The 18,710-nt window shown below is 47.8% G+C and overlaps 1 pseudogene; it reads left to right on the top strand.

Annotated features, from left to right (window-relative positions):
- Positions 1–2,786: 2,786 nt before the first annotated feature.
- LOC125633081 (solute carrier family 22 member 13-like) overlaps positions 2,787–18,710 on the top strand; it is a 41,424-nt pseudogene continuing 25,500 nt past the window's right edge.

Here is an 18,710-nt window from a genome sequence, read left to right as displayed (position 1 = left end):
ATTCAATATGTGTAATGACCCAGCCACTCCCAGTCTCTATTCAAACCCACTTTAATGGTATCTAGTTTGCAAATTAATTCAAGCTCAGCAGTTTCTCGTTGGAGTCTGTTTTTGAAGCTTTTCTGTTGCAGAATTGCCACCCTTAAATCTTACTGAGTGGCCAGAGAGGTTGAAGTGTTATACCGGTTTTTGACTGTTATGATTTCTGATGTCAGATTTGTGTCCATTTATTCTTTTGCTTAGAGACTGTCCAGTTTGGCCAATGTACATGGCAGAGGGGCATTGCTGACACATGATGGCATGTATCACACTCGTAGATGTGCAGGTGAACGAGCCCCTGATGGGGTGGCTAATATGATTAGGCCCTATGATGGCGTCACTTGAATAAATATGTGGACAGAGTTGGCATCGGGCTTTGTTGCAGGGATTGGTTCCTGGGTTAGTGTTTTTGTTGTGTGGTGTGTGGTTGCTGGTGAGTATTTGCTTCAGGTTGGGGGGGCTGTCTGTAAGCGAGGACTGGTCTGTCTCCCAAGAGCTGTGAGAGTGAGGGATCATTTTTCAGGATAGGTTGTAAATCTTTGATACGCTGGAGAGGTTTTAGTTGGGGGCTGAAGTTGGGTCATTACACATATTGAATCTATTTCCCCGTGTTAAGTATCCTCCTCACACCTTCTTGTCAACTGTCTAAATGGGCCATCTTGATTATCACTGCAAACGTTTTTTTTTCTTCTGCTGATAATAGCTCATCTTAACTAATTAGCCTCTTACAGTTTGTATGGAAGCTTCCAACTTGTGTGTGTGTGTGTCTGTGTATATACACACACACAGTCTCTCTTCTTACTATATGTTCCATTCTATGCATCCGATGAAGTGAGCTGTAGCTCACGAAAGCTTATGCTCTACTAAATTGGTTAGTCTCTAAGGTGCCACAAGTACTCCTTTTCTTTTTGCGAATACAGATGAACACGGCTGCTACTCTGAAACCTATGATTTATACAGGCATTGAATAAGCAGGGTCTCTCCCCCTGAAGGAGAGGGCGTGAAATGCAGTCACAAGTGATGCCAGCAAAAATTAGTTGTTTAATAGAGGTTGGTCTTTGACCAGTTAGTCCAAGCTTTACTTGAAACCTTAGGGCTATTCTGAAGTGGTTTCTTCAGAAAGAAGCATTCCCCGATGAAGGAAGTATCAGATTCATTGAATGGATAAAGGACATGGGGCTGTATTACAAAGGAAAGAGGAGTACCCTTTGAATAATGTTTGAGCCCTCTAGTAATGCACAATCTCTTCTGTTTTAGAAGCCACCAGAACAGCAGGGTGCATGAAGCTAGGCCTCACATTTGGGTATATTTAATCAACATGGTTATTGGGGACTTACCTGCCCTGGTGGTTTCTCCACGTTGTTTTTCTTGTATAAAAAGCAAAGACCCCAGTAGCAGGAGCGAGGAGAGGTGAATGTGGACAGAGGAGGCTCCCAAACAATGTTCTCTTTAGACCAGACAAGTATTAACTGTGCAGTCCCTTGCCAGTCAAAAGTTTGCAGAGAAACCAAATCCAAGTAGCTTAGTTGTTTAGAGCAAAGACTGTCACTGAATGGCCTAATGCTGCAGGCCATGAAGGCATCTGTTAATTTATATGAGAATTAAGAACCCATCCAGCTGTTGGATAAATGCAAAAAATAGTTGATCAGTTATTTAGCAGGCCCTGTGACACTGCACTTGGTCTTCTAATGTCCTCTCTGTGCTCGGTATTGAAACCGGTCTCACTGCTCAGGTTGTTGCGTTAGGAAGCTCACTACACTGTTGCGTTAGGAAGCATGCGTATAGGACAGCAACTCTGTTCTTATTGGGTCAGTGCAGACGCCACGTGTGCACAGAGCATTCTCACGACAAATGTTATTTCTGGGAACCAATTACCCCGCTATAGTAACCTCCTGTTTAAACCAGTTTGTTTCAAAACAGCTGTTTCCACTATGCTTCTGTAAAAATAGTTTCCAGTGACTCAATGACCAAAACAATTTTTTCCCTTTGTTAATTTGTAAACTTAAAGTAACTTTCTCCCTAGCTAATGTCCTCCGTGCCAGAGATTCAGCCCCTCTGGCCATGTTGTAAACTCTTGGAAAATGAATGTTTTTTAATGGAAATACAAACACTGTTCTAATACTAATAAACTCTGTTGTGCTTCTACGCTGTGGATAAACTTTTCAAGAGTTCCTCTGGGACATGGAAGTCCATGCTCTTGACTATTTTACCCTGAAGCAGCATTCTTCCTGGGATCCCAAGGTGCTTTACAAATCTTGAGTAAGGGCTTGTCTACACTGACACTTTCCAGCGCTGCAACTTTCTCGCTCATGGGTGAGAAAAAACACCCCCCTGAGCTCCGCAAGTTTCAGCGCTGTAAAGTGCCAGGGTAGACCGTGCACAACAGGGAGCCGCGCTCCCAGCTCTAGAAGCTATTCCCTTCATGGAGGTGGTTTTTTAATAGGGAAAGGTTTCTACTCCCGGTACTTCCTCATCCCCAAGGCCAAAGGGGGCCTTTGTCCCATTTTAGACCTGCGCGGGCTCAACAAGTTCCTGGTCGAGGCCTGGTTCCACATGGTCTCTCTGGGCACCATCATCCCTTCCCTGGATCTGGGAGGCTGCTATGCTGCCCTCAACATGAAGGACGCGTACTTTCATATCACCATCCACCCAGCACGTCGGCGGTTCCTACGCTTCACCAAGAACATTACCAGTTTGCGCTTCTCCCTTTCGGTCTAGCCGTGGCCCCAAGGGTGTTCACAAAGTGCATGGCGGTGGCGGCAGCCTTCTTACGGAGGCAGAGGGTCCAGGTTTACCCATATCTCGACGACTGGCTCCTGGCAGGTCGATCCAAAACGGAAGTGCGGGGCCACGTGGAGGTGGCCCTGAGATAGTTCTGTGAGCTGGGGCTCCTGGTCAACATCCCCGAGTCCATGTCGTGCCCACGCAGAGAGTGGAATTCATAGGGGAGGTCCTGGACGCGGTGCAGGCCAGGGCAAGCCTTCCAATATCCCGATTCCTGGCTATCCAGCAAGCGGTGGCCTCCCTGTGCCAGTTTCCAACGACAATGGCCAGGTGCTGCCTGTGGCTGCGGGGCCACATGGCAGCATGCACACACGTGGTCGGGCATGCCTGACTGAGACTCAGGGCAGTGCAGGCGTGGCTCACTTGGGTGTACCGCCCAGGCAGGGACCCCCTGGACTTGGTAGTGACAGCCCCAAGGGACGTGCTGGACTCCCTGTGGTGGTGGCAGTCCCAAGCTGTGGTTTGCGAAGGCACCCTCTTTGTTGCCCCACAACCAGACCTGACGCTGGTGATGGACGCGTCCGATCTCGGTTGGGGGGCCCACCTGGGGGGACTCAGGGCTTGTGGTCCGGAGCAGAGCGGTCGCTCCATATCGATGTGAAGGAGCTCAGGGCGGTTCGTCTCGCCTGCCAGACCTTTCATGCCACTCTGAGTGGTCACAGCGTGAAAGTTCTGACAGACTACACTACTGCCATGTTTTATATAAACAAGCAGGGTGGAGCCTGTTCCTTGCCGCTCTGTCACGAGGCTCTCCTCCTCTGGGACCTTTGCATAGCCCACGCCATTCTTCTCGAGGCATCATATCTCCCGGGGGTGCGAAATGAGCTGGTGGACTACCTCCGCAGGTCGTATCGCATGCATGAGTGGACGCTCAGAGCGGATATCTTGCTTTTGCTCTTCTGTAGGTGGGGTTTTCCCCGGGTAGACCTGTTTGCCACCAGGGACAACACCCAGTGCCCGCGGTTCTGCTCGTTCCAGGGCCGCAGCCCGGGCTCACTTGCGGATGCATTTGCGATCCCGTGGAGAGGGGGCTTGATGTATGCGTTTCCCCCGCTCCCCTTGGTGCACAAGGTCCTGCTCAAGGTATGCAGGGACAGGGTGGCAGTGGTCCTCATCGCCCCGGCGTGGCCCCCCCGGCACTGATACGCAACACTCCTAGAGATGTCGGTGGAGGCCCCGGTAGTCCTGCCCCTACACCGGGACCTCATCACGCAGGATGGTGGGCAGCTTCTCCACCCTGACCTGCAATCACTACACCTGACAGCGTGGAAGCTCTGTGGCTAAATGCCTTGGAGAGCCAGTGCTCCCTTCCTGTGCAGCAGGTTCTACTTGGCAGTAGGAAACCCTCTACCAGGGCTACCTACATGGCCAAGTGGAAAAGGTTCTCCTGTTGGTGTGAGCCTCGACAGGTGCAGCCGGGCCAGGCCCTGGTGCAAGCCATCCTCGAGTACCTCCTGCACCTCAAGCAGCAGGGGCTGGCCCCATCCTCACTTAGAGTGCACCTGACAGCCATCTCCCCATTCCATCCGGGGTTTTTGGGGGGGCTCGGTGTTTCCCCACCCAATGGTGGGATGGTTCCCTAAAGGATTGGAGAGGATGTTTCCATACTCACACCCCCCACTCCCTCCTTGGAACCTTAACTTGGTCCTCTCTAAACTCATGGGACCCCCGGTTCGAGCCCCTTGCTACCTGCTCCCTTCTCCACCTTTCCTGGAAGGTGGCATTTCTGGTGGCCATTACTTCGGCCAGAAGGATGTCCGAGCTGAGGGCTCTCTCCTCTGAGCCACCGTATACAGTGTTTCACAGGGATAAGGTGCAGCTCCGACCACACCCCAAGTTCCTCTCTAAGGTGGTCTCTTAATTCCATTTGGGCCAGGACATTTGTCTGCTGGTGTTTTTTCCAAAACCCCATATGGACCCGAGTCACCGCAGCCTACACACCCTAGATGCGTGTCGAGCGCTGGCATTCTATTTGGAGCACACCAAACCCTTTCATGAATCAGCGCAGCTGTTTGTGGCCGTAGCCGAGAGGATGAAAGGCCTCCCGGTGTCGGCGCAGCGGATCTCGTCTTGGATAACAAGCTGCATCCAGGCGTGCTATGAGCTAGCAGGTGTTCCGGCCCCGGCAGTCACGGCCCACTCAACTAGGGTGCAAGCGACTTCCACTGCTTTCCTGGCACAGGTCCTGATCCAGGAGATCTGCAGAGCAGCCACCTGGTCCTTGGTGCACACCTCCATGACCCACTACGCAGTCAACCAGCAGGCCAGAGAGGATGCGGCGGTTGGCAGAGCGGTCTTCCAGTCAGTTGTTCCGTGACTCCTACCCTCTTCCAGAGGTAAGCTTGTGATTCACCTAATGTGGAATAGACGTGAACAAGCACTTGAAGAAAAAAAGGTTACTTACCTTCTCGTAAGTGTTGTTCTTCGAGATGTGTTGTTCACGTCCTTTTCACCACCTACCCTCCTACCCCTCTGTCGGAGTCACCTGCAAGAAAGAACTGGAGGGGGCCGGGCGGCAGGGGTATATATGCACGGTGCAGTGGTGCTAGTCGGGGGGCCCTGCCGGCCCAACGGGAGCCGCTAAGGGAAAAAGTTTCTGATGCTTGTGCACGCAGCACGCGCACACCTGATGTGTGATGGACGTGAACAACACATCTCGAAGAACAACACTTACGAGAAGGTAAGTAACCGTCTTTTGCAAAATTCCCTTTTGGAACTGTGGAAGATATCTTTATTTTGGAACTGTGGAAGATATCTTTTTCCATTGTTATAATATTTTGTGTACTTAAACTTTTTCCCAGTCTGTTCCTTGCTATCACTGACACCTTTGTCATCCTTTGGTTTTGTCCCATATTTAGTAATTGAGTATTTATACGTCTGTTGTAGAGGAGTTCAGCAGGTGACTTTCCAGATTGTAGCTCTATAGCCAAATTGTGCTAAATCTGGATCATTTCTTGCATCCATTATTTTATTTTTTAGCAAGTTCTTCACTATACATACTCCATATTCAGCTAATCATTTGGCAAGGAGGATATCTGGGACTTGGTGTCTCACGATGAAAAGTGTACATTTTAGCAAAGTCCAGGAAATCCAGAGTTCTTGGAATTCCATGATGTGCAAATTGTGACATGCTGGGATACAATCCAGACCAGTGCAGGGCTGTTACCCCTGCTCTGTAACCTGGGGTGCCTTGCAATGCCTTGCTGTTCTAGCCTCCAGTCTGGACTGCTCACAATCAGCCACCAGCATTCAGGCCACTCCCAGATGTGTTTGTGTACCTGTTGCCTTCCAGTCACACCCTGACTTTTACCATACCAGACCCCATCACACTCCGTGTCCTCGACTATCACCCCATAAATGTATGTCCTGCATTGTCCAGCCCTCTCCCAGACAGTCCAGAAATATTAAGTTAGTTATTCCTTTAAGGAAATAATATGCAACAGCTTATCATAAGTGACGTTACCCAGACACTTTAATTTAAACACACTGGATTATATGGAACAATAAAACAAGTTTATTAACTACAAAGAGAGAGGTGGCTTTTAAGTGAGTGCAAGTAATGAGACATAAAAGTCAGAAATAGTTACAAGTAAAATAAAGACAAAATGCTTACTAGTGCCTAACTTAACAAACTATATTAGATTAAAGCAAAATTCCTCACCACATGCTTCCAGCGAGATTACTGACCAAACTCTTCAGGTCAGAACCCTTTCCCCAGAGTACAATGGCTGTTTCCTTTTATCTTCTCAGGTGCAGCGAATGTGATGGGCAGGGTCAGAGAGAGAAGTTTCTCTTGGGGTGTTTGCCCCTGCTTTTTATAGTTTGTCCCCCTTTCGAAAAACATTTCCAGCTGGGAACTAGGAGACATCTGTGTGGAAGGATGTTCTCTGCTGTTTTTTTCCACCTGTTTGAGCTTCCTTTGTTTTCCCTTTCCGCTTGATGACTCTGTTCAATACTTAAATACAAATTAAGGCAAACAGACACTCCTTTGTTCAAGACAGAACTGTTTGACCAGTTTGTTGTTATGTGAGTTTTGAACATGCACCCTTAATGTCATACAGGGAAATCTTATAACTTCACATACAATATTACCACACATATTTTATCAGGACAATACTGACCAGCAAATTGTGAGTTTTCAAATGATACCTTATAAGACATACTTGGTAGAAAGATGATTACAGTATTGTATAGGCTGTAAATACAGGGCTGTATTCTGTTTACTATTGTTGGAATTCCATGATGTGCAAATACAGGTTTAATATTCCTGACAATTGTTGCAGCTGTGTGGTATCTTTGAGTGCGACTGCTTCTGGGAAATTGATCAATTTCCATGATTTGCAAGTGATCCTGTCTTCTCAGGCTGAACATGTGAATTCTGACTTTGTCCCATGGCACTGTGAGTTGTTTATGCAATATCATTGATTCTTGCTGCTGGGAATATCTGTATGTCTGACATATTCCACATTTGCTCACTATTTCTTTGTATTCTGGCCAGAGAAAAATAGCGACACCAATCTCTCTAGCTCTCCTTTTTGATTTGGTCTTCCCAAGGTGTCCTTCGTGCATTCATGCAAACATTTTCCTTCTCATTACTGAGGGAACCACCATTTGTGTACCCTTCAAGAGCACTCCTGAGATCACTGAAAGCTCATTTTATAGTGAGACTAGGCTTATAGCTAGTATCACTGCTTAGATTGTTTCATCTTTAGCTGTGTCTGTCTCCCAGTCATCTCAAATGCCTGGGGATACAGATGTGATACTTTTATCACGTTCACAGGTATGTTTACTGTTTGTTCTAGATCATCAGGCTGTGTACTGACAGATGGAGCATACTCTCTTGAGGATGTGTCTGCCATTGCTAAGTGGCATCCAGGTTGGAACTCAAGGATCACACCATACTTCCTTCTGTACTTTCGCTGTATCCTTGATGGTACTTCTCCAAGTCCCTTTTTGTGTACTGCAATCAGTAGTTTGTCATCAGTGTCTGCTTTGAAGCTACGCCCAAAAAGAAAGTCATGAAATCTTGTACCTCCGCACTCCAGAGCTGGTGTCTTTTTCAGTTTGTGCGTACTACTTCTCTGCAGTTGTCATAGCCCTTGATGCATAGCAGACTAGCAACTAACCAGTTCTGTGACCCTGTAATTGTCCTGGACCCAGCCCTCCTTTCTCAGCTTCTATGGAGAGTTTGATGTTTTTCAATATGTCAAAAAATGGCAGCATTTTAGTTGGTATCAGGATGTGCTTTACATCATTGGATGCTCTTTCATGCTCAGGCATCTATGACCATTCAGTGACATTGTAGAGGAGATGTCTTAGGTGAGCTCCATAATTAGGTATGAACTTGCTGACATAATTCAACATATCCAGCAGTTTTTGCATTCCCTTTTTTATCTTGAGGTCTTGGCATGTTCAGCATTGCCTAACTCGATGATTCATCAGACAAGATTAGTCTCTCTATCAAGTACACTATGTCCATTGTTTAACATTGACATTTGGCTTTATTTGGTTTAAGATTATTAGCTCTTGCAATTTCCAGTACTCTTCTCGGTGGTTCCTGATGTTCAATGGCAGTGCTTCCCCAAATGATGATGTCCTCTACGTACACATGGACATCTCTAGACCATCCAGCTCATTGTACAGTGAAGTACTTCTGCAGCTGAACATATTCCAAAAGACAGTTTTAGGAAGCAGCGTCTGCCAACTGGTGTGTTGAAAGTGCTGATCTTGGAGCTGTCTGTGTCCAAGCGGATCAGCCAAAATCCTGCTGGTGCATCTTTGCTGAAGACTTTGGCTCTGGCCACCTGAGATGATATTTCACTTCTTTTGGGCAAAAGGAAAGGTGGTCTCTTTATTTTTTTTGTTCAGCTCCTTGCATAGCCATGCATAGCCACTGTGCCCCTCCACATGCATAGCCACTGTGCCCCTCCATTTTTTCCTATGATTATAAAGGAGAGAACCCAGTTTATTGGTTCTTCCATTCTCCAGATTATACCATGTACTTTCCAGTTTCCCAGCTCTTCTTCTAGCCTCTTTCTTAAAGCTTGTGGAACTTTTCTTGTAGCATGTTCAACAGCTTCTACATCTTCTCTTAACCCCATCTTGTATATTACTGGGAGGGATCCATTTCCTGTAAATACATCTTTATATGATGCTCTTAAAACTTTCATACCTGGTTCTGTGTTGTCTTTGGCTCTCTGTGGTATATATTCCTTTGATGAGACCAAGCACCTCACATGTATATAGACCCAAGACTGGTTGCTTCTCTGTGTACCACCACACAACTCTTATTTTATTGTTTTCCCTTTGTATTTGAGTGTCAGTGTGCACTGTCCCGACACTGGAATAGTTCCTCCATTATAGTCTTTCCACAACACTTATGAATTTTCCACTTTTATGTTCTCCTTACATCTCACTGTTCAGTTTCTGTTACATTCACTTTTGCCCCAGTGCCTGTCTTGTATGTCACGTGTGCCATTTGTGTACATTTTAAGTAGTCACCCTTTTGAGTCTGCAGCCTCCTCCATTACTGTGCATAAGGGCAGATCTTCCTCTTCATATGAGGTGTCCCATTCTGCATTCAATACATGCACTTTCCTGCTTCTCTGCACACTTTAGCGTAATGGTTTTTTTTTTTTTTTTACAGTTTCCACACATTTGCCCAAATGCTGGGTATTTCCTATGGTCATGCTGGTTGCCACATCGTTGGCATTGTTTCCTGTTTTCCATTTTAATTTCTGTGAACCTTTCCCTTGCTGGCTTAGCTCTGCTACTGGGTCATATGCTTTGTGACTTTCTCTAGGGTTTTAATTTGTATTTGTTCTGCTCTTTGCCATACAAATATTGCCCTTTCTCGTGTCAGATTCATCTTCCTTAGTGGACTTGTTTATTGGTATACCCCAGGACACTCTGGCCTTTAATGAGAGAATCTTTTAATATGCCATATTGGCAGACCTGTTTCATTGTAAGTCTGTAACAAACTTCTCTATTGTTTCCCTTCATTCTATGTTCTCATCCTGAACACGTATCTTTCACAAGTAACATTTTTTTCTAATGACACAATGATGCTCCAACATTTGCTTTATTTCTGCAAAGCTTTCCTCTCTTTTCCCACCTGGAATGCATTGTATACGCCTAGGGCTTCTGTGCCTGCTACTGTTAAGAGCAGGGCAACCTTTTGCTCATTCTCCAGTTTATTTGCCCCTGTGGCTTTCATATACAGCACAAATTGCTGTTTGAACCTTTCCCAGGCATATTCTCACAGCTGCTGGAGGATTTGCTTACAGTGATACAGGCTCAGTAGCAGCCATTTTGATGTTACCTCTCTCACTGGGTCTTCCAGCACTCCATGGCTTGGCTTTCATGGAGTACTTACTCTGTCGCATAAGTAGTGGATGTTTCTCCTCCCCATGGAAACAGGGGTCACCTAAAGCTAACCACACTCCTGGAGATGTATACACTCTGCTCTGCTTTGCATTCAGGTTTGTGAACAGCCTGGTGTACTATGGCCTGAGCCTTAACGTGGGGAGTTTTGGCTTGGACATTTACCGGATGCAGCTTGTGTTCGGAGCTGTTGAAATACCAGCTCGCTTCAGCTGTATCTTCCTGCTGCAGTGGTTTGGGAGGAACAAATGCCAGGGCTTCTTTCTGCTCCTGGGCTGAGCCGTGTGTCTTATCATCACCAGCATCCCAAAAGGTACACGGCAAGTCCCTGGAGTGCAGCTCAACCTACCTGGTGCCTGGAGCAGTCGAGTCCCAGACACGTTCCTTTGTACTCCATTTTCCTTCCTTCTATAGCTCAGCTGACTAGGGCCCGCTCTGTTGGCTCCTAACACTTGATTTCAATGCCTGAGCCACCTTCTCCGGAGATGCCGCCCACATGGCTCCATTCCTGACCAATTTCTGGATTTTCTTAGTGTTACTTTCTTCTCTTTTTACATTCCTGGTTCTTTAAAATCCCCCCGGTCTCACAGGCAAGCTCCATGGAACAACATGGTGTGCCTGTCAAGGAGACGTTTCCCTCTTGCAGGCCGAGGAGGAGTTATAAAGGGCTGGCAGTGTTTTTCTTTTCCTCCCACCCTCCTTGTTTCTTCCTCTTCTTTTCTTTCCTGTTGCCTGTGATCTCACTGCCTTCCCTTGTTGTTGTTCTGGAAGTGCCGGCAGTGTGCTCAGCACTGTACAAAATGCAAGGAAACCGGTTACAAATTTCTTTTGAACTCGCTGATGCCATAGTTCCGTTCTAGTGCTTTTCAAAGGGACTGAAACAGGCTGGTGCGATTCATGCTTCCTTCGCCAATGCTTGGGGTTTGTGGCAGAGCCCGAGATTTGAGTAGCGACAATAGCCTGCTGGCATCTGGGTAGGTAGATTAGAAAATCTGAATACCCCGTGCTAGTTAACTAAACTAAAAGGGGCTACCACCTCCCACAGCAGCTCTCTGGACCCAGAACTCTGCAGACCCCCTCGCTCCAGGTGCCCTAGGACCCAAGCAGGGGACTTCTGACTTCTGGATATTCTAGCCAAAACGGTACGACTGTTCTCTGACTGACGCTGCTCTGTGCTGACTGGCTGTTTGCTTCGACTCTCCCCATCCCTCCTCAGTCTCTTCACCTCACCTTTACTCCACATCTGCCTCTGTTTGCCAGAAGCTGGGAGTGGACGACAGGGGATGGATCACTTGATGAGTGCCTGGTCTGTTCATTCCCTCAGGGGCACCTGGCATTGGCCACTGTCGGAAGACAGGATACTGGGCTAGATCGACCATTTGGTCTTGACCCATTTTGGCCATTCTTATGCCTCTCCACCCCTGCATGGTCCCATCTCCCCATTCCCTTCCCTTTTCTTTTCATGGAGCAAATCACCTCCTAAGTAACCCTCACCCCCCCCCCCCCAAATTGTGACACTAATGTGCAATTAGCCACCAGCACATTGATCTCTCTGCTTGTATATTCTACTCTGTTTCCCACCCTGTTTCTGTCTGGTCTGTTTACACAGTATTGTCTCACTGTTTCCTTGTGCTCCACTGTTTGTTTTCTCTTGTCTTGTACTTAGATTGTATGGTCTGTGGGGCAGGGACTGTCACTTTGTTCTGTGTTTGTACATCACCTAGTCCATGACTAGGGCTCCTAGGTGCTACTATAATAATAAATAATCATAAAAATAAGAAAAAAGAACATAATAGGAAAGATTTTCGAAGACACACAGGACAGTTTTGCACCCAGCTCCCATTGAAAGTTCATTGGAATTGAGGGATAATTCTTATTTGTACCTTTGAAAATCTCCCTCTGAAGCGTCACGAGCTAAATTTGACGCTAGTGTAAATCCAGTGAAGTCAGTGGCTGACAGAACTCTGCTGACTTTCCGTGGATGATTCACTGCACCTCTCTATCTGGCTCCTAGAGCGTATTACAGTGTAACTTATCTCAAGCTCTCATCCCGGGGAGTGGCTGCAGTTGATCACCTAATAAATGTTGATCTTGGCCGTTGGCTGAAGTTGCGCTGGAAACCTTGGGGATTCTGTAAAGTGTGGTTGTAGTCTGACAAGTGACTGTGTACAACTGATGCCTTCTTACCCATGGATTGACTCCCTGTGTGTGTCTCAAGTTGTATTTGCTGACTTCAGTGCCAAAAATAAGTTTTCCCTCCTGTTCATTCTGCAGATCCAGGACATCTATGGGGGAACCGGATTCTAATTGGGCTAATAAATCATAGACTTATAGAATACCAGGGTTAGAAGGGACCTCAGGAGGTCATCTAATCCAACCCCCTGCTCAAAGCAGGACCAATCCCCAGCTAAATCATCCCAGCCAGGGCTTTGTCAAGCCTGACCTTGAAAACCTCTAAGGATGGAGATTCCACCACCTCCCTAGACAACCCATTCTAGTGCTTCACCACCCTCCTAGGGAAAAAGTTTTTCCTAACATCCAACCTAAACCTCCCCCACTGCAATTTGAGACCATTACTCCTCGTTCTGTCGTCTGCTACAACTGAGAACAGTCTAGATCCATCCTCTTTGGAACCCCCCTTCAGGTAGTTGAAAGCAGCTATCAAATCCCCCCTCATTCTTCTCTTCTGCAAACTAAACAATCCCAGTTCCCTTAGGCTCTCCTCATAAGTCTTGTGTTCCAGTCCCTAATAATTTTTGTTGCCCTCTGCTGGACACTCTCCAATTTTTCCACATCCTCCTTGTAGTGTGGGGTCCAAAACTGGACACAATACTCCAGATGAGGCCTCACCAATGTTGAACAGAGGGGAATGATCACTTCCCTCGATCTGCTGGCAATGCCCCTACTTATTCAGCCCAAAATGCCGTTTAGTCGTCTTGGCAACGAGGGCACACTGCTGACTCATATCCAGCTTCTAGTCCACCATAACCCCTGGGTCCTTTTCTGCAGAACTGCTGCCTAGCCATTTGGTCCCTAGTCTGTAGCGGTGCATGGGATTCTTCTGTCCTAAGTGCAGGACTCTGCACTTGTCCTTGTCGAACCTCATCAGATTTCTTTTGGCCCAATCCTCTAATTTGTCTAGGTCCCTCTGTATCCTATCCCTACCCTCCAGCGTATCTACCTCTCCTCCCAGTTTAGTGTCATCTGCAAGCTTGCTGAGGGTGCAGTCCACGCCATCCTCCAGATCATTAATGAAGATATTGAACAAAACCGGCCCCAGGACTGACCACTGGGGCACTCCGCTTGATACCGGCTGCCAACTAGACACGGAGCAGTGTCCACACCGTGCTATGTTGGCGGGAGACACTCTTCCACAAACATAGCTTCCGCCTCTCCCATTGGCATAATGTGTCTTCTCCAGACACCCTACAGCGACACAGCTGCATTGGTACTGTAGACTTGCCCTGAGACACAGGAATTCTGTGGCGGAGCAGGGACTTGAACCCAGGTTTCACACGTCCTAGGCTAGTGCCTAATGTCTAGACTTCCCTTCCTTTCTCCTCTTAAACCTTTAGAATTACATCAGTGTTAGACCCCAAAAAGGCCTAGATCCAAGCTCCCACACATGTGTGGCTAAATCCCCTGCTCTGCTTTGAAAATCCCAACCAATGCTTTCCGGTTGCATCCATTTTGCTGAGGCTTCTGCCTTCAGAAGCCAGTTAAAGTCATGACAAGTGAAACTTCTGTGTGTCTTGGTTTTATTTGCTGTGGAAATGCTAACCGATCCTTTACTATTGCACGTGAAGTCTGGAGTGTGGAAAGTAATTAGTGGGTTTCGAAGTACATGCTTGAAGATTAAAAACATAATTCATTAGGCTGACATAAGCATGGAGCATGCAACAACATTTCATGTTGTCTTAGCTGATTATTTTTTGGACTCACATTGGGTTTAAACATTAACTTCAGCCCATATAAAAAAAGCTTCCATGCTACACTGCACCACTGGACAAGCAAACAACGACAGACTTTGAAGATATTATCAACACAATAGGAGATTTGGGACCATTTCAAAAATGTCTGGTGCTGATGCTCAGCCTTGCAAACTTTCTAATGACTTTTCCCATGTTTGGCCAAGTGTTCCTGGTTCCGGATGTGCCTCATCACTCTAAGACAAGCTGGATCTATGCCATTAGCCCAAACCTGACTGAGGAACAGCTGCTGAAGCTAAATATCCCTAGGAACGCACAGGGATCTTATGAAGAATGCCTCATGTAAACTCCTGTGAATTGGGATATTGACTCCATCGGAAAATACGGCCTTAATGTCACTCAGAAGTGCCAAGAGGGGTGGGTCTATTCTTCAGGACAAAACCCAATGTTTTGGGTTTGGTGACTCAGGTTTGTAACTGCATTTTGAGTCTATATTTATTGCTAAGGATCATGCTGATCTGAAAGTGTACACACACACTGGGGATTGTCTACACATAATGGATATGCTGGATTTTAAATCAGTTTAAACCAGCCCAACCGTGTGGATGCACATAGATTGCTTTACAGTTGACTTATATTGATTTAGCTTAGTCTGGTCATTTTAAATGCCAATTTTTTGTTAAACAGGTGCAGCTATTAGGTGTGGACCAGCCATTAGTGTTTGCAGCTTGCGAGCAGCCAGGCAGAAAGGAGAGAGGAAGCATTGTCCAGTGGTTAGAGCACTTCTGGACCATGGGGGATCTAGCTACAGTTCCTCCTCTACTGCAAATATCTGGTTTGACCCAGTGCAAGGCACTTAGGGTGCGTCTACACTGCAAATGAGGGTGTAATTGTAGCGTGGGTAAGCATGCCTGCACTGGCTTTACTCTGACTAGTGCGCGTAGCAGAAGTGGTGGCATGGACTAGGAGCTGCAGTACAAGACCCTGGGGGAACCTGGATATGTACTTGTGTTGCTGAGGGTCCATGCTGCCCCATCTTCACTGCTATTGTTACCTATGTTAGCTAGATTAAAGCTCTCATGGGCACGGCTACCCGTGGTTCAGCTATAGTAGGTGAATGAATGGTGGTTTGGATTTATAGGCAGTGTACCTTAATCTCCAGTTCCCTCTGGGAACATTTATGCTGCTAGCAAGTCATGAATCCAGCCATCAAAATAAAACCCCTCTAAAACGAAACCTACTTTGTTTCCTTCTTTCAGTTTGACCTGGTATGTGACCAAAAAGAGCTACATGACATCTCCCAATCATTTACATGGTGGGACTTCTCCTTGGAGCCGTGGTCTTTGGTTTCTTAAGTGACAGGTAAACACAGAGAAAATCCACTTGCAGTTACCTGTGCAAAGTCAGCAACTTAACCTCGCTTGGGGGCGTATTGCATGGAGCCTCGCTGCCACAGGGCTGGGGTGAAGGCTGATGTTAGAGCACTGGAGCCCAGACCTCTAGGCCCTGACACTGATGTGCCCTGTAGGCTAGATGTGGCTTCTCCAGAGATGGAGTGAAAGGTCTAAGCATCAGCCACTGTGCGTGGGGAGGTGGGGTGTGGGAGGAGTGGGAAAGGAGAGTTGAAACCGAACTGGGTGGAGCTGCAGGGCTGGATTGGGGAAGGGGGGTTGGAGCGGGACTCAGGGGTTCTGGATCAGAGCATGGGAGGCTGTGGGTGTGTGGAAGGTAATGGAATGAAGCTGAAGGAGGCCAAGTGGGGGGATCTTGGGGAAGGCTTGGGGGGGCCTGAAATGGGGCTGGGGGGAGGGCAGATCAGGGAAATGGGGGCCAGAAAGGCAGCTAAAAGGGCCTGGGAGGCTGAGTGGATTGGGACTGGGGGAGCTGACAGCTAGACTGAAGGAGGCTGGAGAGTGTGGCTGAGGGGGGCATGAAGGATCTAGCGAGAAGCTCGGCATGAGGCATGGGATGGGAGGGCTGGATTGGCACTGTGGGGGAGCTAGGAAGGAGGTGGGGGACAGGAGGAATGGATTAGGGCTCATGGGGAACTAGGCAGGATTGCGGGGATGGGAGAGATGGATTGGGACTGTAGGGGAGTTAGGCTGGAGGTGGGGGATGGGAAGGCTGGATTATGGCCGAGGGGGATGGGAGGGATGAACTGGGGCTGTGGGGGAGCTAGGCAGGAACATGAGGATGGGAGGGATGGACTGGGGCTCTGGGGAGCTAGGCAGGATTGGGGGGATGGGAGAGATGGATTGGGGCTTTAGGGGAGGTAGACAGGAGTTGAGGGACCGGAGGGCTGGATTGGGTGTGGGAGAGCTAGGCAGGATTGGGGGGATGGGAGGGCTGCATTTGGGCAGTGGGGGAGATAAGCAGGAGGTGGGGACAGGAGGGCTAGAATGGGGCCATGGGGGAGCTAGGCAGGATAGAGGGGACGGGAAGGATGGATTGGGGCTGTGGGGGAGCTAGGAAGGATTGGGGCAATGGGAGGGCTGGATTGGGGCTGTGGGAGAACTAGGGAGAAGGTGGGGGATGGGAGGGCTGGATTGGGGCTGTGTGGGAGCTACGGAGGAGGTGGGGGACGGGAGGGCTGGACTGGGGCCGTGGGAGAGGTAGGGAGGAGGTGGGGGACGGGAGGGCTGTATTGGGGCCGTGGGGAAGCTAGGGAGGAAGTGGGAGAGGGGAGGGCTGGACTGGGGCTGTGGGGAAGCTGGGCAGGTAGTGGGGGACCGGAGGGCTGGATTGGGGCTGTGGAGAGATCTCCAAGAGTACGGGAAGCTGGACTGGTATGGATTTTGGAAATGGAGCCCCCAACCTATTCTTGCACCAGGGCCCTTGAGGCCTTGTTTAGCCACTGCTGGGGGAGGGCATTCTCTGAATTTCTTCCTACCCTAGCCCCCGACACCTCAGTCTCCCTTGTCTCCTCACAATTCCCTGCTGCTCATTCTTCCTCATCCCCGTTCTTCTACTTGTGTTCCTGTCCTACCCAAAGCAGGCAAAGTGCTCACTGATCTGGCCCTTTGTTATGTTTAGAATGGGGTTCAGAACCTACCATAAGTTTTATTATTATTTACTGGTGAAGGTGTACTTTGCCATAAAAATAAAAATCAGCCCCTGCCCTAAAGAGTTTAGCTTCTCTAAGACAGGGCGACACAGAGGGGAACTCAGAAGTGGGATGAAGTGAATGTGTTTCTGATGGAGGGGATGGTGTTGTAAATATAAACTATGGATCATTTTCCCCATTTTATAGATGGAGAAACTGAGACACAGACTGGGAAAGTGACTTGCCCAAGGTCATCCTGCCTGTCACAGAGTTCAGGATGAAGTGAGCAGTAGCTCACGAAAGCTTATGCTCAAATAAATTGGTTAGTCTCTAAGGTGCCACAAGTACTCCTTTTCTTTTTTCGAATACAGACTAACACGGCTGTTACTCTGAAACCAGGAATAGAACGTAGAGCTCCTGATTGCCAGTCCAATGCTCTGTCCCCCAGGTCCCACTTCCTCCAGTGCCTCAAGTTTTGGGTGACCAGCTTGACGCACCTTAAAGGGGCCGTTTAAAGGTGTACCACTTTGGGCACCCAAAGTCACTTTTCTCTTCTGATAATCTTGGCCAGAACTCGGATGTGACAGGATTCCAATCTTAACATTATTTAAGCCCTATATCAACCAACTAGCGTGTCCAGCCAAGTTCTGACACTGATGACTATCACTACATTTTCCAGGTGCCTTACCTGCTGTATTAGGAGTGAAAGCTGACAGTAGCCTCAGAGATTTACGAAAATGTTTCCTCCCCTAGGATTGGGCGGCATCCCATCATTTTGCTCCCCATGCTTATAAGGGGGCATTTGGTGTTGGAGCAGCTTTTGTGCCAAATTTCTATGTCTACGTCGTCTTGAGATGTCTTGTGGGTGCTGCTGCATCTGGAATCTTCACAGGAGTCCTGGCTTTAGGTAAGACTCTCTCACTGCTCAATCTTTTAGCTGCACAGGATATTTGGTCTGACAAAAGGCAATGAAAAGACTCCAGGGACAAACGCTCAGTGCAATTACATGTTACATGGCGTTGAAAATTGACTACCAAATTAATAAAAAGAAAAGGAGTACTTGTGGCACCTTAGAGACTAACCAATTTATCTGAGCATGAGCTTTCGTGAGCTACAGCTCACTTCATCGGATGCATACCGTGGAAACTGCAGCAGACTTTATATATACACAGAGAATATGAAACAATACCTCCTCCCACCCCACTGTCCTGCTGGTAATAGCTTATCTAAAGTGATCAACAGGTGGGCCATTTCCAGCACAAATCCAGGTTTTCTCACCCTTCACCCCCCCCCACAAATTCACTCTCCTGCTGGTGCTAGCCCATCCAAAGTGACAACTCTTTACATAATCAAGTCGGGCTAGCTGTGAGAAGCCACATTTCTGACTCAGAATTTGAAATCTGTCATGCAGTATTTCTTCACTGACAATATGCATCTCTCTCATTTTAAATTAGTGTCGTTATGGCTCTGGGGTGAAGTGTCCCTTTGCCCTATCTGTCTCCCCCAGTCTCTCTATATGCAGCATCTTTCAA

The sequence above is a fragment of the Caretta caretta genome, chromosome 2 (genome assembly GCF_965140235.1).
Source record: "Caretta caretta isolate rCarCar2 chromosome 2, rCarCar1.hap1, whole genome shotgun sequence".
Lineage (NCBI taxonomy): Eukaryota > Metazoa > Chordata > Testudines > Cheloniidae > Caretta > Caretta caretta.
Note: the sequence above shows the minus strand (reverse complement) of the source record. Positions and strands in the feature narration are given on the sequence as shown.